General features: G+C 43.3%; 1 protein-coding gene across 7 annotated transcripts in view; it reads left to right on the top strand.

Annotated features, from left to right (window-relative positions):
- Nucleotides 1-19,595, top strand: part of LOC132915495 (homeotic protein antennapedia-like) — a 176,298-nt gene that overhangs the window by 93,769 nt on the left and 62,934 nt on the right. Inside the window, exon 2 of one of the 7 annotated variants that reach the window (XM_060975353.1) lies at nt 5,453-5,506. The exons of 5 other annotated variants lie outside the window; for them this stretch is intronic. The gene's annotated coding sequence lies outside the window, so the exon portion shown is untranslated. Of the gene's footprint in view, nt 1-5,452; nt 5,507-10,402; nt 10,897-19,595 lie in introns of those variants that run through there. One more of the 7 variants, XM_060975356.1, reaches the window with a different exon arrangement.

Genomic DNA, 19,595 nt, shown 5'->3' with positions numbered 1-19,595 from the left:
AATCAGTTTCAAGTGGGTCTGTTTTAATCCTTGCGCGTGTAAATATCGTACGTTTTATTTTCCATGGAAATATTTTGGAACGAAAGAATGTAATAAATAAAGAAATTATGATACCAAAGAGGTTAGGAATTCAAACGATCTTATCTTCTCTGGTTGGTAGGTTTAGGTTAGGTTCAATTAATTTAATCGCGAAATATGCTACTTTATCGAAGCGTACGTTTCTACATCGTTGCTAATCTGTTAATGGAACATCTTTGCCAGAAATTTTTCTGATCACAGAGTCAAAAGTTGAGACAAATCAGTTTCAAGTGGGTCGGTTTTAATCCTTGCGCGTGTAAATATCGTACGTTTTATTTTCCATGGAAATATTTTGGAACGAAAGAATGTAATAAATAAAGAAATTATGATACCAAAGAGGTTAGGAATTCAAACGATCTTATCTTCTCTGGTTGGTAGGTTTAGGTTAGGTTCAATTAATTTAATCGCGAAATATGTTACTTTATCGAAGCGTACGTCTCTACATCGATGATAATCTGTTAATGGAACATCTTTGCCAGAAATTTTTCTGATCACAGAGTCAAAAGTTGAGACAAATCAGTTTCAAGTGGGTCGGTTTTAATCCTTGCGCGTGTAAATATCGTACGTTTTATTTTCCATGGAAATATTTTGGAACGAAAGAATGTAATAAATAAAGAGATTATGATACCAAAGAGGTTAGGAATTCAAACGATCTTATCTTCTCTGGTTGGTAGGTTTAGGTTAGGTTCAATTAATTTAATCTCTCGTTGCAGCGTTTTAATATCCACGTGCTTTTATCTTTAAAGAATTGTACATTTTTATAGAGTTCTTAAATATTCCATATTTTTATGGAATATAATAAAAATATTCCACAAAAAGTGCGAAGAATATTTTCAGAAAGAAGCGTACATTTTTTTGAAAGTTTGTATATTCCTTGAGAATAATTTTTCGTAAATTAAGAAAATATCACAATTTTTAATTGATCGACATAGTTACGGGTGACTGTGGTTGTTTTTTTTTCTTTTTGAGAAAAACGCGGAAATAGAGTGATTTCGTCGGTTTTCCGTGCAATCGAGCGAGACACGATCGGCACCGATGTCAACACGGAAATCCTCAGCTTCTATTTTATTCACGACGAGAGAGAGTCAAAGCGAAGAACGTTGTTCGGCTACGTGTGTTGAAAGCGGAAACGCGGAAGGGACTGGAGGATCTGCGGAGACGATGCTCGACACGCAGTGCACACGTGCATACGTATAGCGTTGTATTTCATCCTTCGTTCGCGTAAGAAACATCGACGATGGATTATACTTGATGATTATTAAAAAAAAATGACGAACGAACAGAATAAAATTGAAAATCGAATTGAAGAAGGCAACTGACGATTACATATCAATAGGTTACAATACAATATAGATAAAATTCCAATTCTAATTTTTAATTTTAATATGTAATAACGAGCATATTTCTAACCAGAATGAAGGAGAGACTACTCTAACATTACATTTCTTCAAACCGAATATTACACGCGTGTTGAAACTAACGTGAGAATTTTCTAAAAAAAACCATTTGCCTGGCTACAACCGTTACGTTTCACACGACCATCCAATAGCGTGGACCATTCAATCTCATATCTCTTTCCACCCAAACGTCCTCCAAAAAAAAGTGACTAGAAAAACAGAGCTGAGCCACTGCTAAAAAATCGGGGACGAGGAACATGTATTTCGTCTCAATCCGAGCAATTTCCATTCGGAAAACCGAGCGTTTTCCTTTGAACGACAAGAAAAAGAGGGGAAAAAAGCGGCAGTGCTCACGGCTTGTAGCCCGAAAGGCAAGAAATCGAAGCCCTGAAACAACGAGAGAGCCGATGCGCCCTCGTAGCTTGTGCAGAGACGCCGGAGACGCGGAGATGTAGAACGAGAGAGACAAATAGAAGGAGACGGTGAAACCCACTAAATCAATACTCTGCCATCGCTCCAACTCTAGCTCATCCCCTCGTGCCCCCTTAGCTGCCAGCGTACCTCTCTCTCTCTCTCTCTCCGCTCCTCCTTCGGCGTCGTTCCGTTCGTGGCATGCCACCCTTCGTTCCACCCCCGTCACGCTCTCCGGCCCAAAACTTCTCTCCGGTTACTCCCGCAGAGAGTTTGCCTCTGTCGGGGTTGAATTTCCCCCTCGCGCGTCTAACTACAGCTCGCGAGACGTCCACGATCAGCCACGAGGAAACGAGCTTCCTACCGGCCGTCTTTCGCGATACTCCACCGTATTTCCTCGCTTCACGGTGGGCTCGGTCTTCCGGCTTCCACGGACCGACAGAGCGTGTCCAGCACTTCGCTGTAGGTTCGATTCCAGGATGCGGCCGGTGTCGACTCGCTACTTGGAACTCGTACTTGCTGTTCTATTCTTGGGGGTATGCTACGAATGCCTGATGAAGAATTCGTTGCGTGGCCGTTCTGGATTGTAGCCTTTGGTATATGCTCGATGCTCCACCGCTTCTGTCGGGTTTGTTGTTTCAAAAGACGGGGCATTGTTTGGCTTGGTGGAAGGGAGATGTATTATCTTGGCCACTGTTTTTAGCTACCTAAAATTACGTTGCTCCGTCTTTAGGCTACGTTTCCACACAATGGAAGCGTAAGAAGCCTCCAACGATCGCGATAAATCATTTCAAGTGGCTGTCGAATTCTTTGCCTCTTCGATTTCGTTCCTACGTGTACCACGGTTCTTATTCGAAAAAGGAAGTCGCCAGTTGGATAATCGTCCGTCGTTCTAAAAGTCGAATCGTGAAAAAACCTAACATCGAGTTTCGAGCCTCCGCGAAAGGCCACGAGGATCAAAAGGACACGAGCGCCCGAACATGGTCCATGCGGATATCACGCGATTCATCAGCGAACTGGGTCACGTAGATCTGCTGGCACACGCTCACGCAAGCGTCCACCATTTGCGGACCACTACCGAACCTATCTACGATCGTGAGATACGACTGGCCTGCGAAGAAGTAGGAGGAAGAGGTCACTGATTGCCGAAGGGGACCGCTTCAGTGCGTGTCTGCGCGACCGAGTGTTAGTCGACGATCTGGCTAAGCTCGTTGGCCCTCTTTCTTTTATCCCTTTTCCTTCTTTCTCTCTCTCTCTCTCTCTCTCTCTCTCTTCCTATCGCTGTACGATCGTCGTGTAACTCGACGAATGAACAGTCAGCTGCCGTTTTGACGGTCACCGGGCTACCGACGCCATTTGCGTTGCGGTAATCTCTCTGACGTCGGGGTCGAGCTGCTACAAGTTTATTTATCGAGTTACTCGACCAGCAGTTTATGTTTTGTTCATTAGCAGGGCTACGAGCCATTTTTCCCCTGCGTCATATCCTTCTCTGTAGTTCTTATTACGCTGCCAAAATTCTCAATGCAAAGGAGGCATTTTTTTCTTCTGAATAAATAAATTAAGAAAATGCAGGATGTACTTGTAAAAAATGGATAGAAACTGAAGGTTAGTTTTCTAACTCTGAATATGTGGAGCGTTCGAAGAAATCAAATTTATCGTAGAATTTCTAAATCCATGGAGTTTAGTCGTATGACACAACACGAATATGATTCATGTAGGTATCTGTAGTTTACATAGCACAAGTTTCTAATAGAACCCACCGAAATCCCGCTCGGAATCATTCCAATTCTGTCACTGAAGTTCACACAGTGCAAGTTCGTTGATTCTTCCCACCCATGATTTTTCTTCGCGCGATGGGAATTCGCGTTCGGATAAATTGGCATAATAGACAGCAGTGGACTAAAATTTAATTTCCAACGAACGGACCTTTACTCTACTTCGCAATTCCATTTTAAGATTCTCGTGCCATTAATCCTGCTGTCTATTTATCCCGTCGCTGGAAATAATCCGAAGGAATCAACATTCCTGGGGCATCGATCTGAAACATTTAGCAAAGGCGACATCCCTGAAGCCGGAGTACGTGCGCAGCACCGATTAAAAGTCTGGATTAGCGGCTGAAAAAGAAGGGAACCGCGGCAGTCTGGCAGCTTCTTAAAGGGAGCATCGTCGTCCTCCCGGCGAGTCCAATTACACGGGCAGCGGCTTCTGCTTTGTTTCACGGCCGTTGCCCGTTGTCTGATGTCTCTCTCTCTCTTTCTCCTTCCATCCAGCATTCTCGTTCCCTCGTTCTCGTGGTCTCGTTGCGGATCGCGGTCGTACACGGTGCAACTTCCGTTGGCAGCCAGCGTTGCGATTCCGCGACTGCCACCTAGCGCTCCGCAACTTAGCATCCCGTTAATTTCTCGCGATCCGCGCTGCGATTACGCGCCGCCGAAAATTTAACGCTTTTGAACCGCCCTTTAAATCTTCGCGCGCTCTCCTCTTCGTCTGCGGCTAGTCGGGCCGGAAATAGCGTGGCCGCCGCCGTCTTAGCACCGCCTAATACGCTCTTCGCGGCCCACTTATTTATTAGCCGTATTAACTCGGTCCTGTTGAAACCGTCCCGACTGCTAATTAAAAGTGATCGTTCCTCGATTCGACCGAGTCAATCACGAGACGATGGCTTCTTTTGTTCCTTTTGTGCTGGCACGAAGAAGGGCGTGTCATCTTAAATATGGCGCTGGGCTTGGTGATGTTTCGCCGTAATTTTCATTGGAAGGTCATGGAACGTTGTTACTCGATCGTGATTGATTAATTAACAGGGAGACGTTCTTCTTTCTCCTCTACTGCCATTCTTCGTCCCGAGACAATTCATTTTGGTTCGATCAATAAGAAAGTATAGAGTTACTTAAGGTCTATTTTCAACGTATCTTACCAATCACAATATTTATACCTTGTAACAAAAATTCATTCGACTTACTTCCCATCGAATAATGCGATCTTCGTTAAAACCGTTTGACAAAACACGCAAGAATAATATCGAACACGAACCACCAAGTACATGGTAATTCTATTCGAATTGGAAATATCAAATGTCGAACGCATCACGAGGGTATGTACACATCACGAGATCCGCTCATTGCTTGCAGCGCCGCGCAGCAAAATCCAAAGCAGAACGCCACTGTTCCGGAGGTGTTCACGGTTTTCAATTAGGCGCAGCCAAGGATACGCATTCTTGTGGCTATAACTTGCGGGCGCAGTCACGCATTTGACGATCAATTAACGGAACGCTGCGTGCTAGATGCAGATAGAAAGAGAGAGAGAGATAAGATTTTAGTTTAAACTAAACAAGTAATTAACAGTTGCGATACGTGATGTAACCGGGTGCGTGCAGTAATAGCCCAGAGAAATTTCGCCGAACCCGGTGCGGCCAGCACACGTCGATTAATATTTATAACGCGATGCACTCTTTAATAACGCATTCCGCGTACGCTGTCCTCTTATCTCGCGATATCTTGGCAATTAATTGCCGCCTGGCAAACCGCTCGCCACTAATTAATCAAAATCTTCTCTTCTAACTGTTGCAGGTAAGAGCGCTTTGACGTTTCTCCTACGCGAACGCGTCGTTCACGGTGATGCCGGTAAGTGTTGATTCCCTCTCGAGCGTGATACAACGACGATGTACATCTGGTAATTAGAAACGCCTTGGCACACGGGAATTTTCCTATCAACCGTGTGCCAACGGTTCGTCGCGCTTTGCGGAGGAAACGATCGCGTTTCGCAGCGCAATTTTACGCCTCGTACCTCGATCACATTGAGTATACGCAACCGACGTTATGTTGTTTAAGTTATTAGAGACGTTATTAGCAAGAATCTCAGCATTTTGCTTCTAACGGCACCAACGCTGGCTGGCTTCGGTGTTTCTATTAACGTACTGTTTGTCGTTAGCCAAGGTTCATTCAATAGCAGCAGGTATGGCTGTTTCGTGTCATAAAGTCACGTTTTCATGCATACGTGTGTCTTGTAAGACGATATATGTGAAACACGTGCGATGCTGGCTCTTCGGTAGACGAGACTGTAGGTTTAGTCTTTTTCGCGACGTGTCTATGTTGTTTGACGAATAAATTGATATTAGAAGTTCCTTTCTCCTGATATTTCTCCTAAATATGATTCGGTTATTTTAAAAACAACCATCGGTTTAAACCGATCGTTGAAATACGGTTATTCTCGCTTGAAATCCAGAAACTTGGAAACGATTTTATCTGTTAGTGAAATATAATCTTCCAATTGATGTGACTACTTTTTAGAGTCACATCAAGGCGTGTCCTTGTAAGACGATACGTGAGAAACACGAGCAATGGCGGTTCTTCGATAGGCGAGACTGCAGGTTTGAACTTTTTTGCAAGGTGTTGTCACGCGCTCAGAAACTGTAATACGATAGCCTAAACATTCTCCATGCCACAGCCATCAAAACAATAACCATATAGTAACGGAATAGTTGTCTCTGATATACACCAGGGGGATCGAAACCTCGGTATAAAAACCCTCCCAAATAAGCGCTCCAGATCAGTCTATTGTGACACTTTGAACAGTCACTTTGTTCGATTTGTACAATAAATTCTACTACCATATACAAAGTTCAATTTCTTCACCGTATTTGTGAAACGTTCAAACTGCGACGCGAGATCACCGGCGATCTATCATTTTCGTAATTTCTTGTGTCTCCTACGTGACAGTGTTTATGTCGTTTGACGAATAAATTGATATTAGAAGTTTCTTTTTCTTAATGTTTCTCTTAAATACGCTTCAGTTACTTTAAAGGCAGCCATCTTTTTTAACCTATCATCGGAATACGGTTATTCTCGTTTGAAATCCAGAAACTTGGAAACAATTGTACTTGTTAGTGACATATAATCTTCGAACTGATGTGACAACTTTTCAAAAGTCACGTTTTCGTGCATAGGTGTGTCTTGTAAGACGAAATATGTGAAACAAGTGTGATGGTGGCTCTTCGGTAGACGAGACCGCAGGTTCAGTCCCTTTTGCAAGGTGTCTATGTTGTTTGACGAATAAATTGATATTAGAAGTTTCTTTTTTTTAATGTTTCTCTTAAATACGCTTCAGTTAATTTAAAGGCAGCCATCTTTTTTAACCTATCATCGGAATACTGTTATTCTCGTTTGAAATCCAGAAACTTGGAAACAATTGTACTTGTTAGTGACATATAATCTTTGAACTGATGTGACAACTTTTCACAAGTCACGTTTTCGTGCATAGGTGTGTCTTGTAAGACGAAATATGTGAAACAAGTGTGATGGTGGCTCTTCGGTAGACGAGACTGCAGATTCAGTCCTCTTTGCAAGGTGTCTATGTCGTTTGACGAATAAATTGATATTAGAAGTTCCTTTCTCCTGATGCTTCTCTTAAATACGCTTCAGTTAATTTAAAGGCAGCCATCTTTTTTAACCTATCATCGGAATACGGTTATTCTCGTTTGAAATCCAGAAACTCGGAAACAATTGTATCTTTTAGTAACATATAATCTTCGAACTGATGTGACAACTTTTCAAAAGTCACGTTTTCGAGCATAGGTGTGTCTTGTAAGACGAAATATGTGAAACAAGTGCGATGGTGGCTCTTCGGTAGACGAGACTGCAGGTTCAGTCCTCTTTGCAAGGTGTCTATGTTGTTTGACGAATAAATTGATATTAGAAGTTTCTTTTTTTTAATGTTTCTCTTAAATACGCTTCAGTTACTTTAAAGGCAGCCATCTTTTTTAACTTATCATCGGAATACGGTTATTCTCGTTTGAAATCCAGAAACTCGCAAACAATTGTACTTGTAGTGAAACATAATCTCCAACTTAATGTGACTGCTTTTCAAAATAACTTCCGCGTCAACCAAGCAAACAGAAATAAAGCAGTTCTAGTGTCCGTAGGTTGATACGTCATTCGTACGATATTATAACAAAAATTCAAGGTAATCGCTTAAAAAAATAAACAATGAATATAAACATGAAAATGACATATCAGATCAACGCCTTTTGTTACTTTTCTACCGATACTAACTCTAAAGCTTCCTCGATATAATTCTCCTAAAAAATTACTGCGAACCTAACCTACAATTTTGCAACTTTTCACGAACGAAGCTAAACAGCCTGTGCCACCTCAACCAGCTCGAAATTATCAGTTTCCATTTCATCAGCGTTGCACGCAGGTGAATCGAGCATGGTTTCATCGACGCTCGGCTGTACGTCGATGGCGTGCTCGCTTATTTATATCATTTGCTGCCTGGCAGGGCGTTACGGATAGGGCGAGTATCCACGCGCTTCTGTCGGCGATACGCCGGCAGTGGTCGCTCGATAACTTCACGATGGCCGCGAAAAGATTGACGGCCGGATCCGTCGATGAGTTGGCGCGGGCCGAACACGGATTTTCTGCGATTTTCCGCGCGATCCTCGCGCTCGTAGGCCGTGCACGTCTCGCCGAGGTTCCAGAGACTCGCATTCAATTCGATTCGCGTACGCCTGCTCGTGGCACGTGGTGCGTCGGCCGAGCCGATCGCTCCACACTCCACACCGTTTTCCATGTCGAATCTCTCGTTTCGCTGGTGTTTTCACGAGTCTACAGCGCCCGAAAGCTCGTTTCGATGGAGTAACACTGGTTTTTTTGAAATAGCTTGTACATACATCGAAGTTTCAGAGGCAATATTTTACGAAGCTGGACTGGCCGGAATTTGCCAGTTTTTAAAAGCACGCCGGGCAACCGCGGCGTGTACAGGGTGGTTTTTAGAAGGGGAAACGATTATGTGGGTGGAGCGGTGGGAAAGTCGATGTTTTCTATTTTTCCCTGATACGAATTGTATAGTCGGAGATAACGTCTATAGCGGATAAAGCGAATGAAAGATGGAATTGATACGGGCGAAATATCGGCCGCGAACCGAAGTAAATTAATCGATTAACCTTCGCGTTTCAACCAACGTTCCACTGAAAACTGCCCGACAGATCGATCAGTTTCTATTTGCATAACGAAAACAAATCGCAGTAAAACGTTCGTCAAATGTGTATATTGCAGAAAGAAACACGTAACTTGCATCCCTAAAAGGCCAAGTACACCAAGTACTTCTGGAATCTTCGATTCTTCGACGAGCCAGCGCATGAATAAAAGTTCCGAACGCTACACATCCTCGTGCACATCCATCGTTCGTTTCTTAGGCGTTCCGTTTCCTCATCGACTCTCCAATTTATTTGGTCCGGTTGGAAACGAATACGGGTGGGATACGGGCGATCAAATGTTATCGAGCGTACGCGTCCCTTTGTTGACGCAGAAAGAAGCAGCGTGACAGCGGTTCGCAACCCTCGATCCTTCCATAATCGAATCGAGGGAGGGACGTACATAGCAAACGAGCGAGTGAAAAGCAGCAACGATAGGATACGATTCATCGGCAGAACAGAGGAGATTCTGTGTTGGCGGGAGAAAGTGTAAAGCGGACAAGGAAGACGGCAAGCAACGCAGAGAAAGAGAGCGAGCAAGCGTGACGAAGACAAAGAGGAAAGGAAGAAGAGGGAGGGCTGGATATACGCAACCACCGTCGTGTTGGATCACGGGGGCGTAGAGAGAGGAGCGAGAGAAGGAGATCGGCGGACGCGGGTGTACAGGGGCAGAGATAGAAGAAGAGAGAGAGACATAGACGAAGAGCGTAGCTCAACGCATGTGCACAGGGCGCCTCGCGTCGCGGCGCTCTGGTCCCGCCGGTCGGAGGCTGCGAAACCGAACGGCCGGAATTCGCGGACCAGAGTGGTCGCATCTCTCGGTTCAGATATACACGCGCAGCGCAAGCCCCAGGTCCGCGGTTTTCCATGAAAATCGAGGAACGCGCGGCCCACCCGACGCTGGCCAACGCAACCGTACCAGCTGAATCGCGCGTCGATCGTCGACGGAATAATGCCGCCGCGAGTATCGTTCCGTCATCGGTGACGAACAACGATCATTTCGAACCACACGCTCCACCATCGTATCGCGACCACGGTGTGCACGTGCGACATGATCGCCCGGAGAAAAAACGTCCGCTGAATCCAGCCTACCGCTGGTGTGTCCAAGTCTCTACAGAGGGAAGTGCGTCCAGTTAACAGAGACGATCCTACGACGCTCTGAGGCAGCGCACGGTGAAGTCATTGGTAGAGAGTTGACGCGGTGTGTCTACCACTTGGCGAACAGAAAATCTTGTATCTGTCGCGTCGCCGGCGGATGTTGTTACATCGAGAGGCTTCCAAGCAGCTGCATTCGCCTCTGAATCGAACACGAAATACGATCGAATGAACCAGTCGGCTTCATGACTCGCTAAGGCAATCGCTCGCTTATTTTTTATTGTTATTCATCGGCAGACGGCTTGGCTGTGGCTGGCACTCGAGATACGTTAAACGTTCCACGACTGTTCACTCGGTGGGATTTTATGCGAAACGTTGACACGAGTAGGTCGAGTGGTTGTTGCTAGTGTGCGGGCGTAAAGGACGTAAGGAAAGACGGAGAAGTGACACGCGTATTTGAGATCGCGGATTCTGTGAAACGGTGGTAGCGAACAGGCTCGTGTGAGAGAAGGGTGATGGTGATTGGACTCGAATGGTCGCTTCGCGTCGTAGAGCAGAGTAAGTTTCCACGAAGGACACATGTTTGGTGGACGGTGTCGGGTCGTTTCCACTCGAGGCCAAATAATTCGGTGCTGGCTGGCTCGGTGACTGTACGTGTTCACGTTCGGTCTACCAGGACCACGACCACGAGCACGACTAGGGCCACGGGGCTGCCCGAGGAGGTGCCGGTGCGTGGAGGGAAGAACCAGCCACGACGGAGCCCAGCGCCGGGGCACGGACAACAAGGCCCCCGGTGCAGGGAAGAAGCCAGGCAGAAGGGGAAACCGGGGCCAGCGTAGCAGCAACGGCCCTGAAACTACAGGGGAACCTAGCTACCCCCTTGCACAGGGGGGAAACCAGGAGGAGACCTCGCCGACGGAGGCGACGGAAAAAGAAGCGACGGAGGTGAGCGCGTTCACTCCCATTCTTCCTCATATTTCACCGCCGTTCCTCGTTTCTCCGTTTCTTTTCTCCTTCACCTTGCTCGTCTTCTTCGTCGACGCGAACCTTCGAGCAATCCTTTCCAGCGTGTTTTTATTCACCGTGCGCACGGTTGCACGTCGTCGAAACTGCCACCTCGACACGTGTAACTCGCAACGATGTTTGGAAACGAACGAGATTTCCTGGAGCTTTTTCGACCAGGATTGAGTCGTCCAGTCTCTCGTTTCTCGAGCGTAGATTTCAGGATTCGTGGAAGTACGCGGATCGTGTCACGTGCACCGGCGAAAAACACAACGGTGCACCGGTTCTCGCGGCCTTCCTTCAGATATCGAGCGCGACTGCTAATAAAACGATGCGCAGCCAACTGAATTGCCGCAATAACGCCATGGAGATCCGGTTTCGCGAGCATCGCCTGGCTTTTTACGAATTATCCACCGGAGAATGCGACCGGTGTGGTCCTAAGAGGCAGAAATGCCGGCTGAAATTCCACGGCTGTCCGTCGGTCGAATCTCAACGAGCCTTCGATTCGAGACGCACGCGAAACCAGCGAGTTTCGAATCATGGATTTGTTTGCTCGAGGAACAGGCCGGCCACGGAATTCCACGCTCGCGACAACAATGAGCGTCGCGCGTCTCGCTAAATATAATTCGCAGTTCTGATTCACCGGCAAACTAATTAATTTGGCCGGCCGTCTCCCGCAATTTATCGCTCTAACACTTCCAACCGTGTAATCCAGCCGCGCGAATTGCACGCCTGCACGACGGCATTCTTACGTTTCACCGATTTTTCAAACAAAGTCGCTAATATTTAAACTCCACTTATTTTAGCGAAGAATTGAGAATTTTCTTCTGCGAAGAATCTCAAATTTATTGCAAATTCTCAGTGTACCTTAATTAGACTCTTGTCATTAACTTTGAAGATTTCTTAATGGCATGTCAAAATTTGGAACATTATCGCTAATATTAAAAATGTAATTTTTTCTTCTTCAACGATATCCTCGCTCTACTCAAGGACTTATTATTAGGCTGTGTTAATTATTCGCATGAAGTCGTTTTACGACGATGCGTCCAAATCTACAGAATTGTCAGTAATATTTAAAATAATAAAATTCCCCTAACGAATTTACTTAAGATAATAACAATTTACACTATCCTTAATTAATATTAAAATCGGATAAGGAGGAGCGACGTAAAATACGAGGAACGAGCCGCGTGTCAGTCGAATTAAAGGGAAGACAGAGGGTGCACGGTCGCGTTTACGTACAACAGGTCACTCGTTGAATAATTTAGCAGAGAAAATATTGGAGAGCGGCTAGTGACAGGCCTTGAACGTCGCCAAGAAGCGACACGAAATTCGCTTGAACGGTGCATCGACTGGCCGGAACGTTATGATAAAATGCGCGACGTACGCGGAGATAACGTGACGTTTAAATTAACGCCGCAGCCGCAACAAGCGACACGCTTCGAGTGTCACATTACGATAGCCTCGGTAACGGTTGATCAATGCTGCCGCCAAAATTCGTTACCGAATTCCTGCTTATTCATCAAAATTCCCGCCGCTATCGATGAAACGTTCCAACATCGACGAAGTTATCTGATTTTTCCTCGTTCCTCTTTTTTCCTTTTTCGTTCATTCTATTTTCTTTCCTACTATTTTTCATCCGGTTTTTTTTCCCGATTTTCGTTTCCCGGGGGTATCTTCCGCTAACACGTCCGCCCGATGAAATCGAAAGCCGCGCCCCGTAAAAATAAACGAACGCGGTCGCGCTAAGCGAATCGAAGAACGAATAAATTGCACAGGTAGCGGGAATCGAAGTCGCTGAAAGATTAATCGTTATTGGCGCGGGTGCGTCTGCTTCGTAACACGTGGCTGCCGTCGCACTCTATTTGGGTCTGTTTTAACGCGATCGATCGTCTGACGATAGATTTTTTCGTTTCAGAAAATCCGAGAAATCAGGAATTAAGGTAATGAAGACGGCGAGAATAATCGATGAAATTGTTTTCTGTTGCGAGGTTGAATCGTTAATTTGTATTCTTCTTGGCGAGTAAATTTCTTTTCGTTGTTAGCGTGTTCCTCTGTTCGTAGTTTTATGATAATTGTCGTAACAAATCCGTGGTAGATTGCCTGCAAATAAATTAATCGTTTGGCCGCTTTCACGTTTTCCGCTACTTCTGCATGTTTACGCAACACGCTGGTCCTCATTCCTCCTGTACAATTAGCGATGCCATGGATAGCCAACTTCTTCCCACGTTCCTTTCTCGAATTTCCTTTCACGCGAAACACGTCGCAGAAACTAAATATCGATTCGTTTCTTAGAAGTCTGCAGCTATTATTTCCAAGGAAGATAACTTGGCTTTTTCAGCGAAATGTAAATATGAATATTTTTGAAAACAACTTATGAAAGTTTTTGCGAGTCCGTTTCCTTGATAACGTCGTTTCAGTATTGTAAATTTCATTTCTGTCAAGAAAGCTTGTCGATTCCCATCTTACAACAAGCAAGAAACGATATCTTCACTTCTCCACCAATCAATTTCCCCAGCAACACAACATCTTCAGTCAAACAAAGTTTGTGATAACAACATACCCTTTCGATGCCCAATACCAACTTAAAAATAAAAATACTCGTGTCACCTATCATGATGATTAAAGAAACTGGGAGAGGTTAACTTGTCAACTCCCAACTCCCATCTTACAACAAGCAAGAAACGTTATCTTCACTTCTCCACCAATTAATTTCCCCAGCTACACATCTTCAGCCAAACAAAGTTTGTGATAACAACATACGCTTTCGATACCCAATACCAAATTAAAAATAAAAATACTCGTGTCACCTATCACGATGATTAAAGAAACTGGGAGAGCAAGAAACAATATCTTCACTTTTCCACCAATCAATTTCCCCAGCAACACAACATTTGCAGTTAAACAAAGTTTGTGATAACAACATACCCTTTCGATGCCCAATACCAAATTAAAAATAAAAATACTCGTGTCACCTATCACGATGATTAAAGAAACTGGGAGAGGTTAACTTGTCAACTCCCAACTCCCATCTTACAACAAGCAAGAAACATTATCTTCGCTTCTCCACCAATTAATTTCCCCAGCTACACAACATCTTCAGCCAAACAAAGTTTGTGATAACAACATACCCTTTCGATGCCCAATACCAAATTAAAAAAAAAAAGTACAAAAATACCCGTGTCACCTACCACGATGATTAAAAAAACTGGGAGAGCAAGAAACAATATCTTCACTTTTCCACCAATCAATTTCCCCAGCAACACAACATCTGCAGTCAAACAAAGTTTGTGATATCAACATACTCTTTCGATGTCCAATACCACTTAAAAGCAAAAGTACAAAAATACTCGTGTCACCTATTACGATGATTAAAGAAACTGGGAGAAGTTTCGCTCACTCGACCACTGGATACACGCGCTTTCTCAAGAGTCCTTGCAAGACTAACGACGACGGAAGAATTACCGTTTCCTCGAAAAGTGCGGGCGCACGATCAGGCTGCGTGGTGCGCCGCGTGCCATGGTCATTCGGTAATTCGCTAACCGCTCTTTAATTGTAATTGTTCCGCGGCGGATTCCAGGTCGGGCCGTGGGGTCCACGCAAAAACACGGATTCCAGTGTTAGCTGCAATTGGTCGGTTGGTTCTTGTTGCGTTACGAAGGCAGCCATAGCGCCGACCGCTCGACAGCGCGTCACAATGCCGTTTTTCTTCCGGCGCGTCAACAAATTTCATCGACGTGCCGATCGGATGCCTCGCTGTCGACCACCGCGCCACTGCGCGTGGAACGGGCTTCCCAGGAAACATTCCTCCGGCTCGTTTGTCCGCGAGCCTAGATCGCTTACCTAGATACCTTAATGGCCGGTCATTTTGATTAAATGCCGATAATTGGCGCTCGATCAAGAGAGCCGCGAGATCGTTCTGCGTTCGCGCCACGAGTAGATTAATCGTTCGTCTCTCGAAATGAAATCGATCTACCGTGGAAAAACCGTGAAACGAAACGATTTACCCTTTACGGTTTGATTTCTTGTAGCTCGACCGACTTCTTTCCATTTATAAGCGTTCTATGCGTTACAAACTGAGTGAATGATATACGTCCTATTTTAGGATTTTGATATCGTAGGAAGTTCTTTTATCGAATGATCAAGTCATTGACTAGTCTGGCGCGTCTTCATAAAGGTCTAGTTGGTTATCGCGTAATTAAAGGCTGCAGCAATCTTCTGCCCATCAAAATACGTAGCGAGAAGTGAGAAATGAAATTGAATGATAGTAAGAAATAACAAGGAACGACTATATATGAGAACCCTCGTCTTCGTCATTCAGTTACGTGTCTTTGCGCGATACTTCGGTAATATAAAGATAAAGTTTTCAGATCTAAAAGCACAAAAATCTATTTCCTACGGATATTAGTCGACTATGAATTTATAACCCTTCGACATACAAAATACAATTGGCCTCACCGTTACTTATCCAGGTCCCAACGCTCCACGGTCCGTATTTTCCTCCTCAAGGCGTCGGAAGCATCTGCCATCTCGACAATCTTCCAGCTTTATGACATTCGTTAAAAAAAAACGCCATGCTTTTTTTTTTTTTTTTTTTTTTTTTTTTTTTTTTTTTTTTTTTTGAGGAAAGATCGGCTCTGGGCGCGGCTCGCGCGCAATTCTTAGGCCGACAAGCCACGATGCTGGTTGGCTGAGGTTCCCCTCGCTCGCATTACGTCCCTTCCGTTCGTGACAGCGCGGGATCGGGGGTGGGGGAGGGTTGTGAAGGCAGGAAATGAAGGGAACGGACGGGGGGTGATAGGAAAATTTGATGGAGGGTGGCCGCTGGGAAGGGGAACGGTATAGAGTGAAACAGAGGGCGCGAGGAAGGGGGAGGGGGACGAGCCGATCAAGGGGAAATAGGAGGTACGGAAGGCTATCAATGACGCGTTAGACCACGTCACGTCGTGCAACACATCTGCCACCGTGTGCCGTCATATATATTATCTTGACGATACGTCAATTCGACCGCTGATCATTATACTGATTACCTTGGCACGCAAACTGTCCCGCATGTGCGCCAATTCTCATGACTCGGTTATTAATAAGCACGGCTGGGATTTCGGTGAAAGGACGAGGGTGTTTCGCAGAGAGGAACACGGTTGTCAACAAGGAAGCTCCTTGGCAGGATAAATGTTCTTTCTCGCTGGCCTGCAAGTAGCTCGTCTCCCTGACGCGGAAATAAAATATACGAGAATTGGGGAACTGAAGATTGAGCAACTAAGAGACTGTAGAAGTAAGCAAAGCGATTGCATCAAATAGGACGATAAACGGAAGCAGCAACGTGTTAAATGTTTTTACGTATAAAGGTATACCTCGCAATGGTAATTTGGTAAAGAACAGTTAGATTACTATGGTTTATGGAAGCTTCTTATAGTATTTTGTTTATACGTATATTTCAAAGAATTTAATTAATATAAAATAATTATTGCATAAACAACAGTAGGTATCTCAGATGAGCTGGTTACATTGGCGAATTACTGTTTCTGTTTATACGTATATTTCAAAGAATTTAATTAATATAAAATAGTTATTGCATAAACAACAGTAGGTATCTCAGATGAGCTGGTTACTACATTGGCGAATTATTGCATAAACAACAGTAGGTATCTCAGATGAGCTGATTACATTGGCGAATTATAGTTTCTGTTTATACGTATATTTGAATGAATTTAATTAATATAAAATAATTATTGCATAAACAACAGTAGGTATCTCAGATGAGCTGGTTACATTGGCGAATTACTGTTTCTGTTTATACGTATATTTCAAAGAATTTAATTAATATAAAATAGTTATTGCATAAACAACAGTAGGTATCTTAAATGAGCTGGTTACATTGGCGAATTATTGCATAAACAACAGTAGGTATCTCAGATGAGCTGGTTACATTGACGAATTACAGGTTCTGTTTATACGTATAGTTCAAAGAATTTAATTAATATAAAATAATTATTGCATAAACAACAATAGGTATCTCAGATGAGCTGGTTACATTGGCGAATTATTGCATAAACAACAGTAGGTATCTCTAATGAGCTGGTTACATTGGCGAATTACAGTTTCTGTTTATACGTATAGTTCAAAGAATTTAATTAATATAAAATAGTTATTACATAAACAACAGTAGGTATCTCCGATGAGCTGGTTACATTGGCGAATTATTGCATAAACAACAGTAGGTATCTCAAATGAGCTGGTTACATTGGCGAATTACAGTTTCTGTTTATACGTATAGTTCAAAGAATTTAATTAATATAAAATAGTTATTACATAAACAACAGTAGGTATCTCAGATGAGCTGGTTACATTGGCGAATTATTGCATAAACAACAGTAGGTATCTCAAATGAGCTGGTTACATTGGTGAATTACTGTTTCTGTTTATACGTATATTTGTAAGAATTTAATTAATATAAAATAATTATTGTATAAATAACAGTAGGTATCTCAGATGAGCTGGTTACATTGGCGAATTACAGTTTCTGTTTATGCGTATATTTCAAAGAATTTAATTAATATAAAATAATTATTGAATAAACAACAGTAGGTATCTCAGATGAGCTGGTTACATTGGCGAATTACAGTTTCTGTTTATGCGTATATTTCAAAGAATTTAATTAATATAAAATAATTATTGAATAAACAACAGTAGGTATCTCAGATGAGCTAGTTACATTGGCGAATTATTGCATAAACAACAGTAGGTATCTCAGATGAGCTGATTACATTGACGAATTACAGTTAGTTTCACAATAATCAATGTCTTTACAACTTCGTTTTATTTCCTAATTTTTCGAAATTCAAAGCTGCCAGATAAAGTCATTATTCTTATATAATCGAAGACACTGGATCGCGTGAAAATTCCGCAGAACGAAGACTCCTGTCGATGATTCAAAATGTAAGAAAACATCGTGCTTCTAGCACGATTTAGCAATAGAGGGCACCTTAGTTCTTGAAAATAAAATCTATTTCGCAGAACGTCCATAAATAGAGCCTCGTAACCTTAAGAAAGAAGCTACGTGTACACAACGTTAGAGCGAAAAGAGGATCTCAGTTTGGATAATAGCTGCTTGAACGGCAAAACGTAAGGAAGAGCGAATGGGAAAGGGCAAAGGGAATAAGGCAAAGCAGACGGAAGGTGCTGAAGAGAAGAAGCTCGATGGTACGGCATAGCCAGCGCAAGGCCCCGGAGCGGCCGGTGCCATAAATTTTGATATTATACACGAGGCCTCGTCGGCTCCGGGCGAAAGAAGAGAAAAGAGGGGGGACAGAGGGAGGGTTGGAGGAATAGCCCGCCGGTGACGCAACTAACAATGCTCTCACGAGGTTTTAACTTTCTTTTTTCGCTCCCTAGGCCCACAATGGTCTTGCGCAAACTTTCCCCGATTTCCCCAGAACGCGGACCGTTCATTCGCTACAAAGGATAAACAGAGGCAACGGTACAGTTTACGAGGGAAGAAAAATTCCGTGCTGCTGGTGTCTCCTGGCCTCTTTTCTTTTTTTCCGGCTCATTTTTGCTTGACAACGAGTCGTATTCAAGGTCGAGATATGAAAACGTGACTCCCCGAACGATCTCGAATTTATTCCTTGGGGATGTTGCAGAGTTTCCTTCGAACTTCCAGCTTTCCTTCCTTTCCCACTTGTTGGTTAAATCTTTTCTTCTCTTTTGTAATTTACAATTTGCCCAGATGGACATTTGGCAAATTTTTCTAGCTTAATTGCTGAATATTACGTGGATGGCTAACCCCAGTGGAATACCCAGCCGAGTATTGGTTAGAACTATGAGAAAATGTGGATCAACCGCGCTACGATTTCATTTCAACATTTAAAAGAAGCTTTAATAACAAGCTTCTTAATAATAATTAAATAAAGAAGCTTTCGAGGAGAATTCAAGATAACTTCACATATGAGGTCGTCCCAAAAGTTCCTTTCGTTTTGTAAGTAATAGGTTTTTTTTTTTTATTTTGGTTTTTACAATTTGTCCTGAAGGACATTTGGTAAAGTGTTATATCTCATTGGTAGTAAAAAAAATAAAATAAAAATAAATATAACATGTGGGTGCTACCCCCAGCGGGGTGCCAGCTTCGTTTTTTCTAAGTTATATCTTTTATGATTAAGTAATAGGTGCACAACATTTTCTGTTTTATATTATTTTACTGAATTATGCTTTTGAATTACGCGTGCCATTTTATGTTTTATATCACTTCTTGAATTACGTATGATACATTGTCCAGTAATAGAACAAAATAATTCATTAAAATAATATAAAACAAATTGTCGTGCATCTAAAACGAAATTAACTTTTGGGACAGTTTTTTGATATTTTCTTCAAGCTAAAGTAGTTTGTTAAAAATAAAGGAATAGGCTTGGTTCTGAAGAATGAAAAGTAGTGTAAAGGGCAGCGTAAGAATTAAAAAGCAATTTTCAAATCCGTAACAAGATTTCTATCCACTGGAAGTATAATAGCACTTTCATCCCCTTTCGAAGCTAACCCTTCCAGTCTCAATTTACGTAGGTACTTCATCGCAACTACTTCCATCTCGTTATCCTGCGACCCTTGGTTGGATTCTTTCAGCGAGAAATCGGAGAAAACGGTTCGTT

The sequence above is a fragment of the Bombus pascuorum genome, chromosome 17, assembly GCF_905332965.1.
Source record: "Bombus pascuorum chromosome 17, iyBomPasc1.1, whole genome shotgun sequence".
NCBI lineage: Eukaryota > Metazoa > Arthropoda > Insecta > Hymenoptera > Apidae > Bombus > Bombus pascuorum.
Note: the sequence above shows the minus strand (reverse complement) of the source record. Positions and strands in the feature narration are given on the sequence as shown.